The 21,006-nt window shown below is 39.9% G+C and overlaps 1 protein-coding gene across 1 annotated transcript in view; it reads right to left on the bottom strand.

Annotated features, from left to right (window-relative positions):
* The window catches only part of LOC139697505 (very long chain fatty acid elongase AAEL008004-like), a 96,892-nt gene extending 77,323 nt beyond the window's left edge, over positions 1 to 19,569 (bottom strand). The window contains exon 1 of the mRNA XM_071596236.1: positions 19,248 to 19,569. The gene's annotated coding sequence lies outside the window, so the exon portion shown is untranslated. The remainder of the gene's footprint in view (positions 1 to 19,247) is intronic.
* Between the last annotated feature and the right edge of the window lie 1,437 nt (positions 19,570 to 21,006).

Genomic DNA, 21,006 nt, shown 5'->3' with positions numbered 1-21,006 from the left:
ATTCCTTTGTTTTAAGCCTACCTAGACTTTTTCTAAATCATTATTTATTCCTCTTTGTTTGACTTCAAAGGAAAAATCCTTTGTAAATCAGTTAGATTTCAAATAAAATAGACTTTTTAAATGTGAAAAGTAAAAAATTATTGAAGAATAATTATCGTAGAAAAATCAAAACAAACACTCTGTTAATGAACGAAGGATTCGTCTTTCGGTGAGCTAAGGTAAGTAAGGTTAACTCGGCGAGAGTCTCTGTAAGTGATGCAACAAGCTCTCAACAGATTCTAAGATAATTACACAGATTGAGGGTGAAATTCATTGCGATGAAAAAATTAGAAATTTCATCTAATATGCGCGAGTGCTCTCGGTATTTTCTCTCAATCATTACCTGAATGCGGTCCGGAAGAATATTACGAGTCCTAGTTCCAACGTTCTTAAGACGAGATGGAGTTCGCTATTCAGTTTAATCGTAACGCAACCCAAAAACCACTGGAACTTATAACATCAGGATCGATCTTATTTAACTACTCCACTATTATTGCGAAGAAAACGTGGAGTTGCATGAATCTACTTGCAACTAGTTTCAAGTCGGACTGTTAAAGTGTCCCTAAAAGGAAACTACTTCCATATCAAATAAAACATATAATAGGGCTCAGGAGCTTTGAGAAAATGTTTTATTCCCATTTTAATAAAATGGTCACTATCAAGATAAGGACACGATGAGTTAAACATATGATTACGATATTAAAGTATGCGCGAAAATTGACTTATTTTACTATTACGACTGCTAAAACAATTGGGAACGTTTAAATGCATTTCCAAAATCAGTAGCGTCTATTTAAGTTCAAGGGACGGATATAGAGACACTTAATCATTATTAAGTAGTAATAGTTAGACGATAATAAGCCTTTCTTTTATATCTAAGGATTAGATTATTATGTAGCACTTTTTAATGCCTATCATCATGATAGCATGATCATGGTGCACTATTCACGTTGAATATTAATTTGACGAAAAAATTAACGAGTATTTCATGAAAAAATCAAACATAAAAGAGGATAACGGAAATCTCGTTGCTACCAATTTTATAAATGGGGAGAGAAACCCACTGTTGATTATGGTATTTCACTTGGAACGACACGCCATATACCGGCTAACTCTAAATTGGCCTTGTCATGATACGGCTAGTAAGCCAGACCATTCACTGCCTGCCGCTAAGCGCTGGGGATTGAATCCTGGCCGAAGAACATAGGGTAAGGCAACGAAATTGTTGTTGTCCTAGGAAAGGCACTATGCAATGTTGTTAGTCAAATAATTTTATTGAAACTTAAGAGTTTAAACGTTTCCAAGATGGTTTTGGTGAAGTGACAAGGTTGATTTTGTGAGTGGGTTTTACAAGGCGACAACTCAACCACAAAATCCAAAGATACTGTACCAAATGTCCGCATATTGCCCGCAGCCATGATTCCCTCAGTTATTACATGAACGCTTCAGATTCCTTAGGACTCGATTTTATTCAACCACAAATAATGGATATACTACGTAAGCCGCTGGAGAACATACAATGCTCATATCAGTAATGTACAGGCGTTCCACATTATCACTAAGGAATGGCGTTTGGTAATAGGGTAGACCTTTCCGCTAGTAGTGAAGTGGACCCCGACAAAAGAAAGACAATGAGGAGGCAATAATACCAGGTAGACACATTAGGGACAAAATCATAACCAGTAATCATAGGTTACATTGTATCTGAACTCCACGTTCGTATGATTGCATACATTTAAAATAGTAATTGTATCCATCATCAAGGGCACTAATCTCCCGCTACGCACTGACGCAAAATGTCAACCCTATCTGGTTTCCTCTATTATTTCGACAAATAAAAATACAGTACAACAGAAAAGTCTTTCCTTTAGGCACGTATAATTCTTTTGATTCATATCAACTTCAATTAATTTCTAATGACGTTTCTTAATAAGTAGGAAAGAAAAAAACTCCACTATTCACCAAAAATATAAATTTACTTCGACCGCTTTCGATACAACTTATCATCATCTGTATACACTTTATTAGCGCTGATAAAGAAGGTGTTTTTTAATAAATGAAAAAGAAAAACTTTGTTCCAATCCACCACTTTATTTCAGGTACGACTAGTTTCGACGCTACGGCGTCATCCTCAGGTACAAAGTTTAAAGTCACAATCATTGTATATATACCCTCTTCAAGAAAGGGTGGGGGAGTTGTGGGAAGAGGGTGCGGGAAAGTGGTGGATTGGAACAAAGTTTTTCTTTTTCATTTATTAAAATGAACTTCCACAAAGTTGAGGCTGAAACTATTGAGATAAGGTGTTTTTTTATGTAATAAATATATTTAACGATTCAACCATTATATATCTCCCAACTAGAAAGAAATAATTACCCAGGGTCATGTCACTGATATTTTAATAGCAAAACTTTCGAAAATTTACAACGTATTTAAGGCAAAGTTTAAAGTCCTTCCTATATTACATTTTACTTTTTTACGTGACCGAAAAATTTCTTAACCAGGCGAATTTCTCTGATTCCTAAATGATTTTATCATTGAATTTTCTAATTGTTATGGTCAACAATTTTAAAAACCACATCAAGACTTGGTTTAAACATCAATTATTACCGATTTCAGAACGTTAACAAAGAGGCTTGCATGGATGGAATGATAACCTACTCAAACATTCTCCGAAATCCAATTATTGCATGAGGTAATACTGTATCACTAAATTCGTCAATTTTTGTAGTGTCTTACGGCGTCTGTCAGGTGTTACTCCTTATTTGACGATCTATCTGATTCGACCTTCGATTACATTTTATCGCAGCACGTCCGTCTTTCGTGCTAATTAAACGAAGAACGACAAAGAAAAGTGCTTCTTTCGAAGCGGTCCTACGCGGTGTCTTAATTTTTGAGTCAATAAAAAATTCTCTTATAAATCAGTCACGCTCGAAAGTGCAATCTTGCCTGTTGCTGGCCGTTTGCGAAACGCTCTCTTCTGCTATTTATCTTCCACGGATTGCGGTTTCTCAACGCATGATACCACCGACAAATTTTACGCGAATTGCTCAATATTCATTTGCACGACTTGGAGAACGCTTGCAAAATGTAGTAACCAATGTTTAAGTCGATAGACATAGTGGAGGGCATCTTCGATTAGTCTAATTCAAAAAGATCAAAGCCCTAGGTTCGACTCCTCGAATAGATACTTCCTCTATCCTTCACTTTCTCATAGATATTAATGGCGTTCGATGACGTACTAGAATACCTGTGCCCTCTTCGTCACCGTCGCCGAAAGAAAGCGGTAAGAGCATGGTTATTTAATTACCCACTTAATACAGGCAAACCATTTCCAATTACTGAAATAGATTAATCTGAATTTCACAGTTGGATATGTGGTAATTATACTTTATTTTGGGATTCAATCTAAACATCATTATTAAACTATATTGAGTGGAGCTGAAAAAAATATCGCGTGGGACCATATCTATAGCTCAAAGATGAATAGAGAGGTAAACAATTTGCTATCAATAAATGCTGTTTTGTTTAAAATTGCAAATTTTAAATTGCGATTAGTGTCGATTAAAAATGTCACTAAAAGATTAAGCGAGGTATGTCAGTATTTGATGTGTTTCGGTGTTTTGAATACCTACGTTTGGTTGGGAAAAAATATCATAAAATGCTATAAATCCATCCACCATTACATTATCCGTAATTATGACCTATGATAAAAACACTCTCCCAAAGCGCCTGGCCTGTAGAACCGTAGACTAGTGGTGTGAGGGTAATGTACAATAGATTACCAAGAAAAATGAACATTAGATTTTAAACAAAATTAACTGTTCATAGGGACAAACTAACCTCGGAAATCAACCCGAAGGTTTGTTTTAACAGGTTAAGATGAACGTTCCTCGTAACAAACCCAACGTCGAGTAAAAATCACAACATCAGGGTAGTGGGGCCAGTTCCATTCCCAGTGCCGCCTGTGTTTTCCCAGTAAGATGAGGTACCCGAAAAATCACAGGAATCGAGTGAAGATCATTTGGATATTAAACACTTATAGCTTTATTATGGCTTTCCTTGCTGGTTGATGGTGCCTTGCATATAATAAGTATAACGAATCCAAATATCTTCGCAGTTTATTTTTATGACGAATTTTTCTTTCGCTCACAAACTTGTACTTGTTAAATACATTCGAATGACTCACAATCATTATTAGGCACACTCAATTATAAAACGTAACGCCATATTTTGTGCTAAATATTAATTCATGCGTACGAATGATTTGGACTACTCCAGTTTTTTGAGGATTTGATTCGAAAAATTTCTCCTCTTAAAATTGGCACCCTTTTGAACGCAGGCTCACTGGTAAGGATTACCGGAGGAATATCTTAAACAGCGTCAAAACCCAGAAAAAAGTCTTCTGCAAACCTGGTGGCTACTTGTTTATCCTGATCAATAATTGAATAAATAGATGAGTAATAATAGGCAATGGTAAAAGAAAACTCCAAGGTCGGCCGTCTGACTGAGATCGCCTTAAGTGAACAAGAAAATCTAAAGCGAGGACCCTGGAAGTTTAATGAAATTAGCCCAGTACCTTGTCCTTAGGAATTGTGTGAGGAGTTAAAGGACGAACCATTCTTTGGGAATCTTTTACTAATTTTCAAAGGACTAACTTGGTACCATCAATTAAGAGCCGGATAGTGCCCGTTTCCGCTCTTTTTCTCTCTCCCACTTCCTCTTACGCCCCAAACAAGTATTCCCAAAACAATGGATGTCGACGATCTCCACGGTCGACCTACCAACGAGCATAAATACACACACACACACATACACAAGTGATCATTTCCCCAAACTGCCCAACCTAGCATTCTTTCGTAAGAGATTTAGCAGTAGTTTAATTAGGAAAGGCGACTCGCTAGTGCGGTCAATTACGTCGTCGGCGATTTAATGGCGTCGGTGGCCAGGATTAAATTTGCATAAAGGTGAGGCAGGTAAAAAACTCGGGATCGGAGTTAATGTACTTCTGGCGAGAGACATCCAACTACTCACAATATCTGACGAGGAAGAAAGATCTCTCCACACACTACCCCAACAGGAATCGGCAAATCATTTGAAAATTTGTTATCACCACGCGGGGGTTTAACCTTTCTGCGTAAAAAAATACCACACACTGTGAACTTGCACAGGAAGATGCCTCCACAGCATAACTCTTAATCATCTCAGAAACCACGATATTAGTTGCGAGCAATATAAATTGACCTTTTCCTTCTCCACGCATGAACAGACCCAGGTTTCGCTATGGAAGGGGGCGGAATCTACGAATGAAAAATATGATACCTATTTGGTAACCGAATATTTCACTTACATTTTAACTAGAAGAAGGAAATGCAGTCATGAGTAGGAACATCGGATGAATTTATGATCTAGGGTTGCTGAAATAGAAGTGAACGTGGATCCCTAGACGAGATACAAGATGGTTACCAAGCAATTGATATTTCCACTATTTTGTGCTCGTTTGACCTAAACGAGTCTTCCTCTATCCCATACATTGTGTGAATTGATTGGGAATGAATGCAAGTTATACAATTCCGTCATTACACATCTAATCGCTCATATTATATACATCTGTCATTTATTATATAATCTAACATTATAAATTAAACTTACGCCGAAACAAAAGGAAAAAATATGGAGTAAGATATTTTTAGTAAATTGGATAATTTATTTGGCTGGGGGAGGTGAAAAGGTGAACGCCGCCGCCTTAGCGCCGTCGCTTCTCTTGGCTCCCAGAACGCAAATCAGGTCGCCCCTCAAATCCTCCCGCCTACATTTTCCCCAACCCAGATTCGCTCGCCCCTTCCCATTCACGCACCGACGTCCGAATACACACAACATGTGGACGAATCTCGGACGAAAAGTAACGGTGAAAATAAACGGTGAGATCCAAACGCCGCCGCGAGAGAGGAAGGAAGTTGTTGACTGGGTGAGAGCGTGCGAGGGGAAAAAAAAGTGCGAGAAAAAAGTCACGGCGTGAGGAGGCATTAGGGGACGGTAAACGGACTGCAGCCAAGTTGGCATGCATGAAGAAGGCTACGTGCAAGGGATTAGATAGCTAGTCAATTGGTCAGAAGTAACATTCCCCCTCAGCTGACATGCTGTATGCGATGGTCGAACTGCGGTATAAAATTGAGACAGTGAAAAAGACAAGGTTGAATTTCCATTTATCCATCCATGCCACCCAGCGCGACCGGTTACGGTCAGCACCACCCCTGTATTACCGGAAGCTCCTTTGGTACGATGGGGCGCGTGGGATAAATCGATTGACGTGGTCGCGAGGTCAAAATCGAAGGCGTTTCTGGCAACAAGCCATCCAATGAAACGGGAAAACTGAAAGCACTGATAACGAATTAATTAACCTAAGAACGAATCCCAACTATCACGGCAACACCTCTAAATTCACGTACTCAGATTTACTAAGGTTATATAATAGAATCCCACTCAGCCAATGAAGGCGATACGATGAGTTTATTTAAAATGGAGGTCTAAATGATGTACCTGATGGTCAGGATATATAGTATTTGTTTGCCCTTAATTTTGTGGCTGTCTCTCCTGTATTTGGAAGATGAGATTGCGCCTTTTCGAAAGAGGAACCGCCCTCTGCGACGGATCGTGGGTGTCCACTCACCTATGGACACGAACTCGTTTCGCGAAATAAGAAAGGAGAGCAAGAATTTCGGTTATCTGGGGGTTTTATGTTTCTTGCGCAGGCGGAAGTAGGATTAACTATTCGTGAAAATACAAGGATGAAGAATACACCCCGCTGGTGTGCACCAGGGAGAGAGATCAAGGCAGGAAGGGACACAAAGGACTACTGAAGAGAGTAAGGTAACCCTCGCCTCGGTGGGACGAGGGTGAATGAAAGGCGAAGGTTCCTTGTAATTCAGAGTGAGGTCGAGGATGCATCAGGTGTAAATTGGGTGGTGAGAAGATACAAAGATGTGGGGTCTGCCATTTAAGTATTGATGGTATTTCAAGAGACAAGGTTAAGGGTCGTAGATGTGTTAGCGAACAAGGCTGCTACCTTGAATATCAAGCGTAGCGTGAATTGAATAACCAAGGCGTGTTAAGAGAAGGATAACCACCAGAAGATCAAAAAGGTTACCATATATGTTATCTTGTATGGTGAAAATTTATTCGAAAATAAAATCCCACCCTAAATTATCGGGAACGGTGGAGAAAAAAATTCATATTTCATCCTAAAAACTATAGGCTTTCGCAATATTATCTTTGCAAGTATTCTAGCTGCCAAAAGAGTTTGACAACTTCGGTGAAAACTGAATACCCGTTACATAGCATAGTATATGTTAGGATGTGCAGAAAATATTCACAAACGTTATCAAAAACTCTTACTCTCACAATAGAGAAGAAGAGAAAATATCATCACTTACTCGCTGTCATCTCTTTAGAATGAATCGAATACGTGAACGGATACACCAACTTTATACTAATGATCGTGGTAGATACGATATTAATTTCTAGTTGTGTACTTTCATGTGGGATATATTTTTGATCTGAAAGTGGCATACTTAATTCATAAGTATTATCGTTTCGGAAAATATTTTTTTCCCCTAAAATGGGTAATTGGCTCGGGGGAAACCATTGGATTGGTAAAGAAAAAGCAATATAAGCAACACTAAATAGACTTCTTGCCTCGTCTTGTACGTTTCCTTCTTAGGAGTGGTCTTCAAGGACGTGTAAACTAATTTTCCACTTGATCTATAAATTGGACATAAAGTCAAATCGATTATCGCCGGGGATTAAGTCCAAACTCAATTCGAATTCCCTCAAGGACTTGGCATAGATAAATTGATACCGGTGCGTTTCTTTAGAACCTTGACATTTTTATATTAAATTTTTCTTTTAATATTCCGCAGTTTATTAATGAATATTAATATATATTGATACATCATTTTGGGGCAACTGGGGTATTTTTTTCTTTTGGGTATTTAACTTATTCAAAAGAATAACATTCATCTCATCTCGGGATTGTAATTGCTATGCATGCGTTTGTGTGTGTGTTTGAAAGTGTTGATATGCCGATTATAGAACACATACAAACATACACATATACATATTCAATTCCTTGTACATGGCGTATATCATATATACATATATATAATATACACCAAGATAGCACTAGGGAACAAAAACACATAAACACACAAATGAAACTCACACATATTCCGAATTTTCGGTGACAATACCGCCTTTCTTAAGGGAGAGAAGGAACTGATAAGTTCCTTTTGCCTTCAGTTCCTTTTCCATAGGGAAAAAGGAATAGAATAAGAAAAGTATGAAAAATAAGAAATGTAATTAATATAAAAAATAAACGCAGGAGTAGTGAGGAAGGCGGAATCGAGCAGATCAAGCAACAAAACAAGCGCAAAAATATTTCCTTGATGGAGACATATAGATGAAGTAGAAGCACTCACGAGAGCAATATAATATTAAGACGGCGCAATAGAACACAAAATAAAATAGATAACACATAAAATGACACTCACATTGTAGATTGTTAGAGCCTTTGGCCTTCTCTTAGGCCTTCTTCATGCCAGGCTGACCTGAAGAAGGCCTCAGAGAAGGCCTCAGAGAAGGCCGAGAGCTCACACAATCTACAATGTGACTGTCCTTTCACGTGTTATCTATTTTATTTTGTGTTCTATTGTGCCGTCCAAATATTATATATATATATATGTATATATATATATATATATATACATATATATATGTATATATATATATATACATATATATATGTATATATATATATATACATATACATATATATATATGTGTATATATATATATATATATATATATATATATATGTATATATATACACACATACATATGTAAATGCACATGAATATGCAGATATTTACAAAAAAACGCCATCACATCCTAAATTTATCTTCTTCACGCGCATCCACTCCCAGCCCATCGGTCGCTGTTTAGTCACCCAAGAGAGTTAGAGGAAAGAGTGGGAACAATCGACAGTGGGAGGATAGGGGAAAGATGAAGAAAGGAAAAGTGAACTGTGAACGGGCATCTATACACACATGCGCACTCTTGCAGATCATTCTCTCCCTTTCGCGCGGAGAAAACTGGGTTCCCTTCCTTCAACACCCCGCTTTCCTCTAACACCTACCTAGGGTAATGTTGCCAGGAAGCCTTAACGGAGAAAGGGTGATAGGGTGTGCGATTGAAGTGGAGTGATACAGCACAGCGCTGTGCGGTATCGCGATTTATACATCGCGATGTGTGATAAAGAGCCGGTAACCAATAACGTACACCGAAATCGCACCGAGAGGGCTTTCAAATCCGCATGTCATTCAATGTACGAGTTAAATCTCTCGGCTCAAATGTCAAATCTATTTCGAGTGCGACTTAGCCTGTTTGGATCACCTTTCCGCGTTGGAAATCGGCCGTAAAAGATATATTCAGTTTATCGCACCACGCGATTTGAAATGCGAACGTTCCACAGCCCCAGTGACTCGAGTCTTCGTTTTAGGTCGGGGGAGATGGTGGGGACGGAAACATGGAGATATTCCACAGACTTAGTGTCGTCACGCATGGACGGAAAGTGTGGTGTGTGAGACACTGGACTTTGTTATTTCCTTCGCCCACGCCTGAAACTCTTTTCCCCACTTCTCCCAGTCTCTCTTTCTCTTCCCTCCCACTCCCCTCACCCCGACCCTAACACCTAACTCACTCTTCTTCGCTCGTCCGCCTTGCCACACGGGCGCGACCAAGCCCCCCGCTCTTCCGAGAGCCCTTCGAGGAGGTCACTCAGAGGCGGCGGCAAGGCTCACGAGAGTCGCGGGTCGCGTAGGCACCCGCCCGACTCCCCTTCCACCGACAGACCGGCCCTCTTGGCCAAGGAGGAACACAGAGGGGGAGGAGAAGCCTCTCCCGGGGAAAAGTCCTTACATTGCGCGCTCTCCGGTCGCGAGGAGCGTGAAAAGGTGAGAAGATGGGGAGAGTGAGAAGCCAGGAGGGAAAAAATGCATTCTCTCAATTTTCATTGTATTTATTCACTATCGGGTGACAATACCCCCAGTCTCTTCTGCTCCTAACCGTGCGGCAGATCATTGGTTTTCTTGATATTTTCGCCATTGGAAGAAAGAAAAATTGGACTCCTCTTCACATTTCATCCGTTGGGCTCTATGGGAAGGATCGTTTTCAAGCACTTTCACCTCTCCGAGTTCGCAAAGTCCAGAGAGGCACCTCTCCTCCATCCTTTGTTATGCAATCATTGAATTAGGGTAATGAAAAAGATGGTTTCAGTCATTGACCTTTGAGGAATTTTTTTGGATAGGGCACGCATCAATTGAAATAAGCTTTTCTAACGTTTACGAGTTTTCCCTTATGATGTCCCTCTTGTGAAAAATCACTTTTATCCTTTGGTTGATTTCTTATGATTTTAAGGGTAAGCGAATTTATTTTTCACCAAATTGATATTATTAGAAAAATGCTAATATTATCAGTTTCCATAAGCAATAATATTTTCTCTCGCGTCTTATTAAAGCTCCTTCAAAGCCTAAACTTTTTTATTCCTATTTTAATCGGTAACAATTTTCAAGAACTATGGGATTATAACCTCTTTTAATTAATTTCCGAGAGGCATGCGACAAATCGTCCCGTAGTTCTCATCATATGACAACTCATTATCTGTAAAACAAAGTCACTCTTAGAATGGTCAAGTATGTGCGAATCTCAAGATGGTTTTCTAAGCTTTCCATCAGCACATAAAATATATTTGAATGCCCTATTTAGTATTAATTGCAATTGAATATCATCATTCTTATGATCTCCACTCAATAATAATATAAATATAGGAAAAATATTTGTCAATGCCCTGAATCAATAACGACAGAGAACGTTCTGTCCTGGTGAATGTTATTAACAACAGGCCGTGCATAAAGTACTTTAAAACGTGATAACGATTGATTAAAAAACTTCTTAATTTGAAAAATCGGATTACTTGGAAATTTTAACAATGCAAACACCCAAGCACCGATAAAGAACTGCTCGTATTTCTTATAAATGTCCCCATACACCCACCCACCGAAAAGCTCTCATCCGTTTCAGAATCTCGTGACAAAATATAGAGCTAATTCCCCCATCCTATCCTTTGGAACCAAATTCTTCCATATTTTCGTAAACTTATTTCCTGGGCTACATCTTTTCTTTAGTTATCTTTCTTCTTGGCATCCCCAATGTTTTTCTTCAAGCCTTAAGATTTTTTTGCTAAGAAAAACGACCCAATATTGTACTTTATGATTTCCGCCCATTTTTAGCTCAATTTTGAAGTGGTATCACCCATTTTTCCTTCATTTAGTTGTGCTAGCTTAATACTTAGACAAAAAGAAAACAAAAGAAAGGTCAAGTTTAGGTTCTGTGCATTATTTTTTTTTCATTTTTGTGATATGTTGAAAATGTCTTTATATTTCTGCCTCATACCGGATGCCATATACAGGATGAATTGAAAAGCGTGGTATATTTAAGTAGACCACTTTACGGCAAACTGTTACTCATGGTTTCGCGTTAACTTCATTTCCGCGTATTTATTATTTTATATTTGCTTTTAAAGCTCAAGCTGTCAACGCTCTAAACAAAACTTTTTATATTCCTTTGTGGAACTTTCGGTAATTTTTAATCTCCAAAGCCTTAAAAATTGGCAGAGAGATCTTGATTTTTACTCCCACTGAAATTTACCTTAATTAAGAGAATTTGAGAAAAAATGACTTGGTTGAAATTGGTCACTTATTTTCATTCCAATATTTTTATCTTATTTCTCTGTCTCACCACAAAAATTTAAAATAGGTGCACTTCTTATATCAATCTCGAAATCCATTACATCAATGAAATATAACACCCGGAATAGCCGCGTGAGACAGTGTTTTCCGCACCGCAGCTAACCTAAAATCAGCTCCAACCGTAAGTTACTTTTCAAGTAATAAATCTGAATTTATCAAAGTCGAGAAGACAAAGAGTTAAAAATGATAGAATGACAGGGACTTAAATCAGCGCCGGGGGTCTCAAGCGATACAAAATTATTCTACGTGAATAAAAAATGAAATATATGTCGCACTGTGCGGTTACGTTCGGCAGATCACGCTCGCCAGCAGGTTCCTAAAAGTCTCTCCCGTGAATACCATCTTCTTTTCTCATTAATTTCATATAAATTCACTCGACATTTCACAAAGCCTTCCAAAAAATTATTATTTACATTCCACCAGACTATTTTATCGCCTCAAAAAACGCCCTGCTAAAAGTTCTTGCATGTGACCTGGAGACACACACGCATGTACTCTCCTGAACTGTATTCGCACAGGAAAGGAACGCCTCGATTCAAATGAAATACAAGCACGCTATGAGTGAGCATTTCTTAATTGAAATTCCTCGATCACCACGGTTCGCAACCCCGGAATTCTGTTAATCACGCAGAAAAATATCATATCAGGAGCGGCCACAAGGTGAAAAAATGGCATTAATGCCGCGCATTCAGCCCATTCAACAAGAGCATTAGTTTCATCCCATGGTTATTAACGGAAAGGAATTCGAGCGCATGCCTACGACTCTGCAAGGACTTCCTAAAACGTATGATTAAGAGTTCTTTCCGCATGTTCTCGTCGGGGGAGGGTGCAACCGAAACTCTTTGACCATGTTGGAACGGCTGCGGCCAACGGCGGGATCTTGAATATTTTTCTTACGTCAGATATAATCGATTATCACGGTAATTTACTTGAGTGCGGAGTCAAGCTTAAATTTTCAAAAAGTATTATCAGATAGGTGCACTGATGCATACAATAATCGTAGATCAAAATTAGGACATTCTCCGATCTGAAAGAAGAGTCGCAGAGATAAAAAAACGGGCCTCGAAAAAAGTTCGAAACGGAGCTGCCGATCCCACATAGTGGTAGGTACGTCCGGTCGACGCTCCGAGAGTTCCTTACTTCCGGATTTCCATTTCCCAGTTTCTTTCCTCCCGTTTTCATGGCCACAGAGGTTCTACGTCTGCCCTTACGGGTTTTGCACCAAGTATCAATGTCACTTGGGGGACCGGCGGTGGAAAGACTGGTAGCCGTGAGTGAGCTTCATTGAGGAAATGTGACGGCCAGAGGGCGTGGAGGGAGAGAAAAAGGAGGGGGTGGAGAATAAATGAGTGCTGGTGTGCGCGTGCACTTCGAGGATCATGTGTGCGGTTGTTGTGCGCCTGGTCTGCCAGAGGGGGAGAGGGAAAGGATGGGTGTGAGGCATTCCTACATGGAATGGTTCGTAAGAGTTTGTTGCGCCGATCGTTTTCTTTTCCTTTTCGCTTTCCAAGCTTCGCAACTTGGCGAATCTCAGCGTGAATGCCGAGCGGGGCCCGACTGGGACTCTCGTTTGTACAGACCGCTCGCGGGCTCTTGCAATCTTTCTCTCTCTCTCTCTGTCTTACTCTGATCCACTTGAGGTTTGCGCGACACGTTTTTGGCGGACTCCATGGAGGGAAATTGCACGGTGATTCGTTCACGGGACGCGTGTGGGGTTAAGTATTTCGATGGGTGATATAACCTTCGATGAAAGTTACGTTTTGACAGTCACCCACACCCATTCTTCCCTTACCATCAGTGTTCGGTGAGGATCTGTGCTAAACTAAAGAGTTATGACGAGTTGGGAAGCACATTGCTCTTATACTACACGCACACATGCCTTAAAAGCATGTATTCATGTTTTATTTCGCGTATATGAGGTGAAATATCAGGTTTTGTTCTTATTTTACAGTAAAGTCAAATTTAAAATCAAGGCCTTCAAAACTCAATCACTTTAACTGCATAACCTCGGTAGCAAATGCTATCTATATTGCTATTAGTCGTTCGAATCATCTCTATAATGTTCATTCACATTTTTTTATTTTTTATTAACAAATTTATGTCTTTATTTGTGAGTATAAGGCGTAGAAACTATAATGATATAACCGTTAGACGGCCTCAAAACTTTGGAGAGATCTTATGAATTAGTTTTTCAGTCAAAACCGAATTACTATCCACTTCTCTTTTTATTTCCAGTATAAATGCACATAATTTTCTATCCTCGAGTGCCCTAAATGACTTTTGTATTTTGCGTCTCCAATATCAGTACATGTAAATGAGTAGAAAACTAGGATTAACACAGGAAAATCTACCCAAAAGATCTTTTTCGATCATACTCGTATTACCGTCACCTTAAAGGCGGGCAAATATCTTTCCTGTGCATGGATAATTTTTGTTAGTTAAGAACGTCTCAGAATTAGCATCAGCATCTCATTTTCCAAATGCATACGTATTTCGGTATACTCTAAAATTACTATTCCCAATTACAGAATATTTATTTTCGTATAAAATCAATAGGTTGAACACAATTCTGAAAAGATAACACCTTTGCTTTTTACCGCGCTATTTTAAAATTTATAAGAGTATTACTATATTTTAAAAAAACTTTTTAAGCGAATCTCGAAAGAGATGAGCGAATTTTAGAAATTCGCTCATCCTCAGAGCATCCGTACATATTGTACACACACGCATCGTTCCGGGGATCGTTTGAAGGAAATCGTTAGTCCTCACATGTTATCTGCCACAAAGTAATACGCAGATGATTTGTAGAAACACAGAAGCACACCAAGGTTAAACCGTCAAAGTAAAGATGAATTATCGAATTTAACGTAGCCCGTTTCATTTCAGTTATCCTACACACTTGAAAGCGTGGAAAGGAGCTAAAATAAATGTTCCCAACACCCTGGCAGGTCGTGATCCCAACGCAAATGTTTGGATTCCCGGACGCGTTTGTAACCTCGGCGTCGCATTTCTCGCTGCATGCGTGTCCCGGGTGCAGATGTTGTGCAACGAAACGCAGAGTTAACTCCTGCATTCCCATCTCGGAATCGGAGAAGGTTGACGTTCATACGACATGTGCCGAGCGGTCGTTTGCGTAACGAAATGTCCCGTTGTCTAACCAAGTGCTTGCTCCTTGAAGAAGACCACGATTTTTTTTCGCATCCCATCGCCCTTTTTCTGAAAATTTTTTCTCGGAACAGTCATTCCACCGGAGGAAATTAATAAAAACTAATACTAAGAGTCACCCAGAATCAACTTGGCTTCGTGAGTCGGGCAGGTGCCTTTCCTCCTGCTTCTGCGCCAAGTTTTTCGAAAGTAATCGCTTGCCTTATAACCTGAATGATTAAAGAGTGTCGCCATTAGTTTTTTTTCATTTATTTTCGTGTTATTTCTCGCGACATCGAGGGTCGGGAAAAAGAACAGCAAGTTTTTAAAAACCTGTTTTAATATCGAAGAAATGTGAGCACTAAAACGAAACTTTTAAGAGGCCAAACTGGCGCGGAAAGTTTAAATTGAAAAAATTCATTTATACCGGGATCCCGATGAAGAGAAACCTTACAATTTCAAACTCCGTCCCCATTTGAATTCCTACTTTACGCAACGTACTACAGGAAAAGGCAGAAGAATAGGTACCGATGGAGGGACGAGGAGAATCAAAGCAGCACAAACTCGACACTTAAGTACCCACGACGTAAATAGTTTACGAGAGGATTATGATGGTGAAACTGTACCGTTGAAGCTGAAGAGATTTGCCCTTTCGTGTGAGAACCGTCATATTTTATTTGGGAGCTTCTTTGCAAAATCTGAGTTCCCGTTCCTATCCTTATCTAACCTCAATCAAACTGCGCGCCAGACCATGACGCCGGAATGTGACGTAAACCAAATGCTGCACCAAAATTAGGATCCTATTCACTACCTGATAAATGCTGTGCTCCTAGTAGTTGCATGCTCAGATGAACATCAGAACGTTATGAAGAGCCTGATGCTTTCATAGCTTAAATTAATTATAATCCGCCGACACCACGTTACGTTCGAGGATTCAAAAATATTCAAATATATTTATGTGATTAAAACCAGGAGCGCGAGGGAATTTCAATATTTTGTAGTTAAATGACAGCAAAATGCAAATGAAGATGCAAGCTCTAAGTTAATGGTTATTTATATGAAGGATGTTAATTCAAGAAATCAGTAAAATCACGAAAAAAATATTTCTTCTACTCATTCTCGATACTTTTGTGAAAATATGTTTACTCTAGTTTACAGTTTAATTCATCCGGCAATCAGTGCACACAAAAATATATCTTCTAATTCACCAATAATATCCTTTTTTAGCTTTATGAAAAAGTTCCCTGATGGACAGCTTTTAAAATAGAATTTCCCGCCAAGCTTCGTCCATCTGAAGGCTTTGCAGGTAACCCAAGATAGTTCATGAATCTAGAGCAAGTCGTTGACTTTGCAGAGAAAATTAATCTAGAGAGAGCGAAAAGTGAAAGCTAAATATAGTACATCGCGCTTATTACGCCAAAATGGCAGGTATTTTACATTCCGCGAAAGGGCACCTGTAAAATATCAGCGCGGACGATACATCTTTTATAAGATCACCGATGCACACGGTAACTAGGTGATTCAGACCTCTGGGTTAAAGGAAAAGAGCACTAAATCAGCATGATATCCTCACTCTTGACTTGCATGATTTATTTATTTTTCTTTTTTTGTGTCTCCATAGTAGGGGAATTTAGGGAACATGGGGTCATAATGCTCTGGCCTTCAGCCGTATATGGAAGAGTATCGCGCCCTGGCCCCGAGAAATGCCCAACTTCTGTTAGTAATACGAAATGATTTCTTTTAGAGACTAATTAAAAATATATTATTCTAAGATTCCTTAAAGCGAATTACTTTTTCGTATGCATGCACACACATATATCATGAAGCTTCATTTCGACCGGCACCTTAATGATTGGTCAGTGAATTCCACGCGGTAGCATTTGAGAACTGACGAGGACTATTCAGTTTACAAAGGAATAGTGCAGATGCGACGTAAGGTATATTGAGGACATAGGGGTAATTGAGTGCACCCTATGAGACTCTACACATGAGTTCTATATTCCACACGGTTACTCCGTTATACATCAACGCCCACGTTTTACTCTTTTCCAGAACCATACGCCACTGATGTCTAATTAATTGTTACCTCGTTTGACAGGCACGTCAACCGAACTCAATATCGAAAACTACTGAATGTACCAAGAACGCGAGTAATATTTCATAGAATGGATAACTATTAGGAATTTGAATTCATTCATTAGTTAGCGGTTATCATAACTTAAACCATCCTCCAAAAGACTCATTGCTAATAATTAGAGAATCATCAAACGGATTTATTTGCAAATATGAGCTAAAACTTTAAGTACACTTTAAGGAATAAATATAAATAACCTGATAGAAAAGTGACTATGATGATCAAATTGGAACAAGTTAAATGTGAGTTATAATCCGACACATGAGTCAAGGCTTTACAAAAGATATTCATGTTTGTATGTATTTATTTTTTTAAGGTAATGATAGTCATTTAAACGTAGATATATATCATTCATTATTTTAATACCAAGATAGTCGTAACATTTTTCATTTTCATCGTTAAAGTTTTGGCTGAACTTAAAAGATAAGTGATTACGAATGTTTTAGCTATTTTATTACTTTTTCAAACGTCATTCATATCTCGGTGGGGTCACTGAAGGAAAAAAGCGCCTAGTATTGACTCAATCTGGAGAAAGCTACAGTACGGCAAGGAAGCATGCTTTTGTTTACATCTGACCTGAGACACTCAACCCCATGAAATCTGAACGATAAATTCTTTGATTCCTTCACTCCATTAGGTTTTTCTACAGGTATAAAAATAACTGTAAACTGATATGCCACGAGTGGTAGGTAAAAAGCAAAAAGGGCAAAATCTGAAACACTTCACTCGAAACTTAGAGCGGAATAAGCTGTGGAGTACTTTTTAGGGACGCTTCTATTGAATCTCCAGGTTTGGAAGTGGCGCAACCTATAATGAAAATGATATAAAGTTCATTAAACGAAAAAGAAATGAGAAATGCCCCCCAAATTTTTGAAACTGATTTGATTTCGGCTTAGGAGACTTCTGTGCAAGACTTTAAAAGTTACCAAATTTCGAAAAGAGAAACTTCGACCTCGTAGTGGAGGAACCTCCAATGCTATTTAGCGACATCCTTCTGAAATATTTTAGTGTGAAAGAAAAAGCGTAAATCAAGGTTCCAGATAGGAAAATAGCACCCTCACAAGCTGCATGGTTTGGAGTATTTGATAGCAAATGCTTTCAACTAGTAAGGCTATCTTGGGAGCGGAGAGATCGCTCTTTAAGGAGGAATAAAATTGCCGCAAGGAAAAAAAGAAAGGTCTCTCCATACGAAATCAGAGGGATATAGCTGTTAGCGCCAAGCGCCGAGATTTCGAAATGGGTTGAAATATACATTAAGAAACCCATCCCAACATCGAAAGTCTCGGTCTTACAGATACAAGCCCCTGTCATGAATTTTCACTTCTCTATACCTCCTTTGCATTATCCGACTCCTCGGCAGTGCGGTTAACCGATATAAGGTAATTCTATACATCCGCATGTTCGCCATTACGTCGGATACTCCGGCAAATAGATTCGAAAGAAAAATTTCTTTCTTACCCCCTAACTCATCTTCTGATGAGAAGTAAAATTGTGAATGAAGCCACCAATAGAGGTACATTTAACATTACAGGTGATATCAATTTTGCGAGAAGATTCAAGGGATTTTGGAGTTTCATAACTTACGCGCGTATCTTTATTCAGGCGATTGAGTCTTACGAAACAAGATATTTTTCGGGTCAACTCACAAAGCAGGTCCAGAAACTGGACTTGTGCCGGCAAAACCACTGGGCGGGGTAACAGCAGTCTGACGACTGACTCCTTTTTCGTGTTATCCTGCATGGTTATCCAAGCATGACGCTAGACGAACAGAAAAATTCGTCCTCGTTAGACCTCTCCCCTCCAAGTCCATGGTCTGGACACATCCTTAGTGAAGAAAACTCTCCCGTGATCACGGGTCTCTACGAAAACTTACTTCCTCTATGGTGTATGAGTAATAGGCGGATGTGACGGGTTTTAGTTTTAGATTTGCCCCTCCTCACTGACAACGGCGACTCTTTTTGCGGGTCGAACCGGTTCAAGAGTCAGATTTGCACGCACCACACAAAAATCACGGACCCTAAGGTCGTAGGGAGGGTTCAAAGGAGGTTGCGCCAATATCGTGAACTCACCTCTTAGTTAAAACTCGCACGTCGACACGTTCGCTGGCGCGGGACTCCCTTCTTAATTCCTTGGTTCTCCCTTGGAACTCCTCTTGCACCCTGGCACTGCTTCCTTTTTAGTCGTCCGAGGGTTTCTTCTTTTCCGGAAGGAATGGGTGAGATACTTAATATACTAATTTGAGCTGGGTAGGAGTACACGTGGGACACTCCAACACGAGAGACTTCAACGCGAGAGACTTCAACGCGAGAAATAAAAGTTAGCTAACCAGGGTCGACTACGTCGTGGTGAGGGATAGATGAAGAGCCGAAGCGCAAGAGCGCCCTATCTGCTTCAGCGACGGCGATGATCTGAGCACTCGCGGTACGCCTCCAGGGACGACCGATTCCGCCCTCCCTCCGCGCCAGACCCCCCCCTTTCCCACTCTACACTCTACCCTCCCCACCTCCCGCTTCGTTCTCTCACCCCACCGATAGCCCAACCTCCCTAATCTTTCACCCCTCCGCGGATTTCCTAGCAGTCTGTCCGACCCCACCATCGCGTCTTTATCCCTTCGGCGCAGTGGAAGTGGAGGGGACTGCTTCCTTTCTCTCTCTGCCTGTCCTTCCTCCGCATTCCCCTTATTACTGCCCACATCTTTGCACCCTTCCACTACGTCTTGCTGGAACTAAGCTCCTCTCACCACTCCCACTTATTTTTAGACCCATCCTCACCGTACTATCTCTGATTTTTTAGTGATTTATTTTTTATTTTAAAATAAAAATCGTGTATGTCTAGCTCTCCAGTTACGTCCAGAGTGCCCAGGAGTTCGAAATTGGGGTTTTTGGGTGTGGTTTGACCCCCTCTCCTGGGTTTCATAGCCTCGCTCTCCCCTCACTTTCCCACCTAAAGGTCCGTTGTTTTCCTCCCATTTTCCTCTCCCTACCTCCCTCCTCCCTATACTCCAGGCTCCATATCTTCACGCCCTCCCCCGTCCCAAGGCCCCCTTCCGCGCGAGCATTCGCCTGCCACCCGCCCTTAATTTTGTGTCCTCCTTTTTTCCTCAATTTTGCTGACCTCTTTCTTCCAGACCACTTCTTTCCCTTCCGGAGGACCATCCTCCTTTCCCGTTGTTTTCCCTTCCTCTCTTCAACTATACTTAGCCTGCACGCCTCCGCCCGCTTTTGTGTGCATACGGTCCAGCGGGTCTCTCTCAAAACACGGATTCATAGGTGTTTAACTTTTCAACCTCGGGGGATATGGTGCTCACAAAAATAGTCAGAGAGCACATTATCTACAGCTATCTTCCTTTTGTGAGGGTGAAGACTCCTTCAACTCGGGCATTCTCTTCCTTCATACAATCGCCCGGGTTCTTTTTCCCGACGCTGCATTTTTCAGTGCTCTTACTTAAGCATTTACGTAAATATTGTTTGTCCATGCTTGGTCATAACGGAACCCCGTCTCCTTTAAGGCAATGGAATACCAAACCCATTCAAATTAAGGCTAGATTTATTTAATTATGAACTAAAATAAGTTCTATGGCTCATTACATATGTTAATATAAACTATAAGTAATGAGTGTATTACATGTCCGAGTTATTGCTATTAAGCTTCTTCATTGCTCTGTCGTCCTTTGACTAGTGATATTTGTATCAACCGTGTAATAAAGTATACTTATTCTCTTGGAAAAGCTGATGAGGTAAAAAAAACTAAGCTAAAAACATGATGAAGGATTTAACGACATGGACTGTAATACTTGTGGTGGGAAATCGGAATGAGTCGTATTTTTTT

The sequence above is a fragment of the Hetaerina americana genome, unplaced genomic scaffold (assembly GCF_022747635.1).
Source record: "Hetaerina americana unplaced genomic scaffold, ioHetAmer1.1.p SCAF_79, whole genome shotgun sequence".
Lineage (NCBI taxonomy): Eukaryota > Metazoa > Arthropoda > Insecta > Odonata > Calopterygidae > Hetaerina > Hetaerina americana.
The sequence above is the reverse complement of the archived record's forward strand: the minus strand, read 5'-3'. Positions and strand labels throughout refer to the sequence as shown.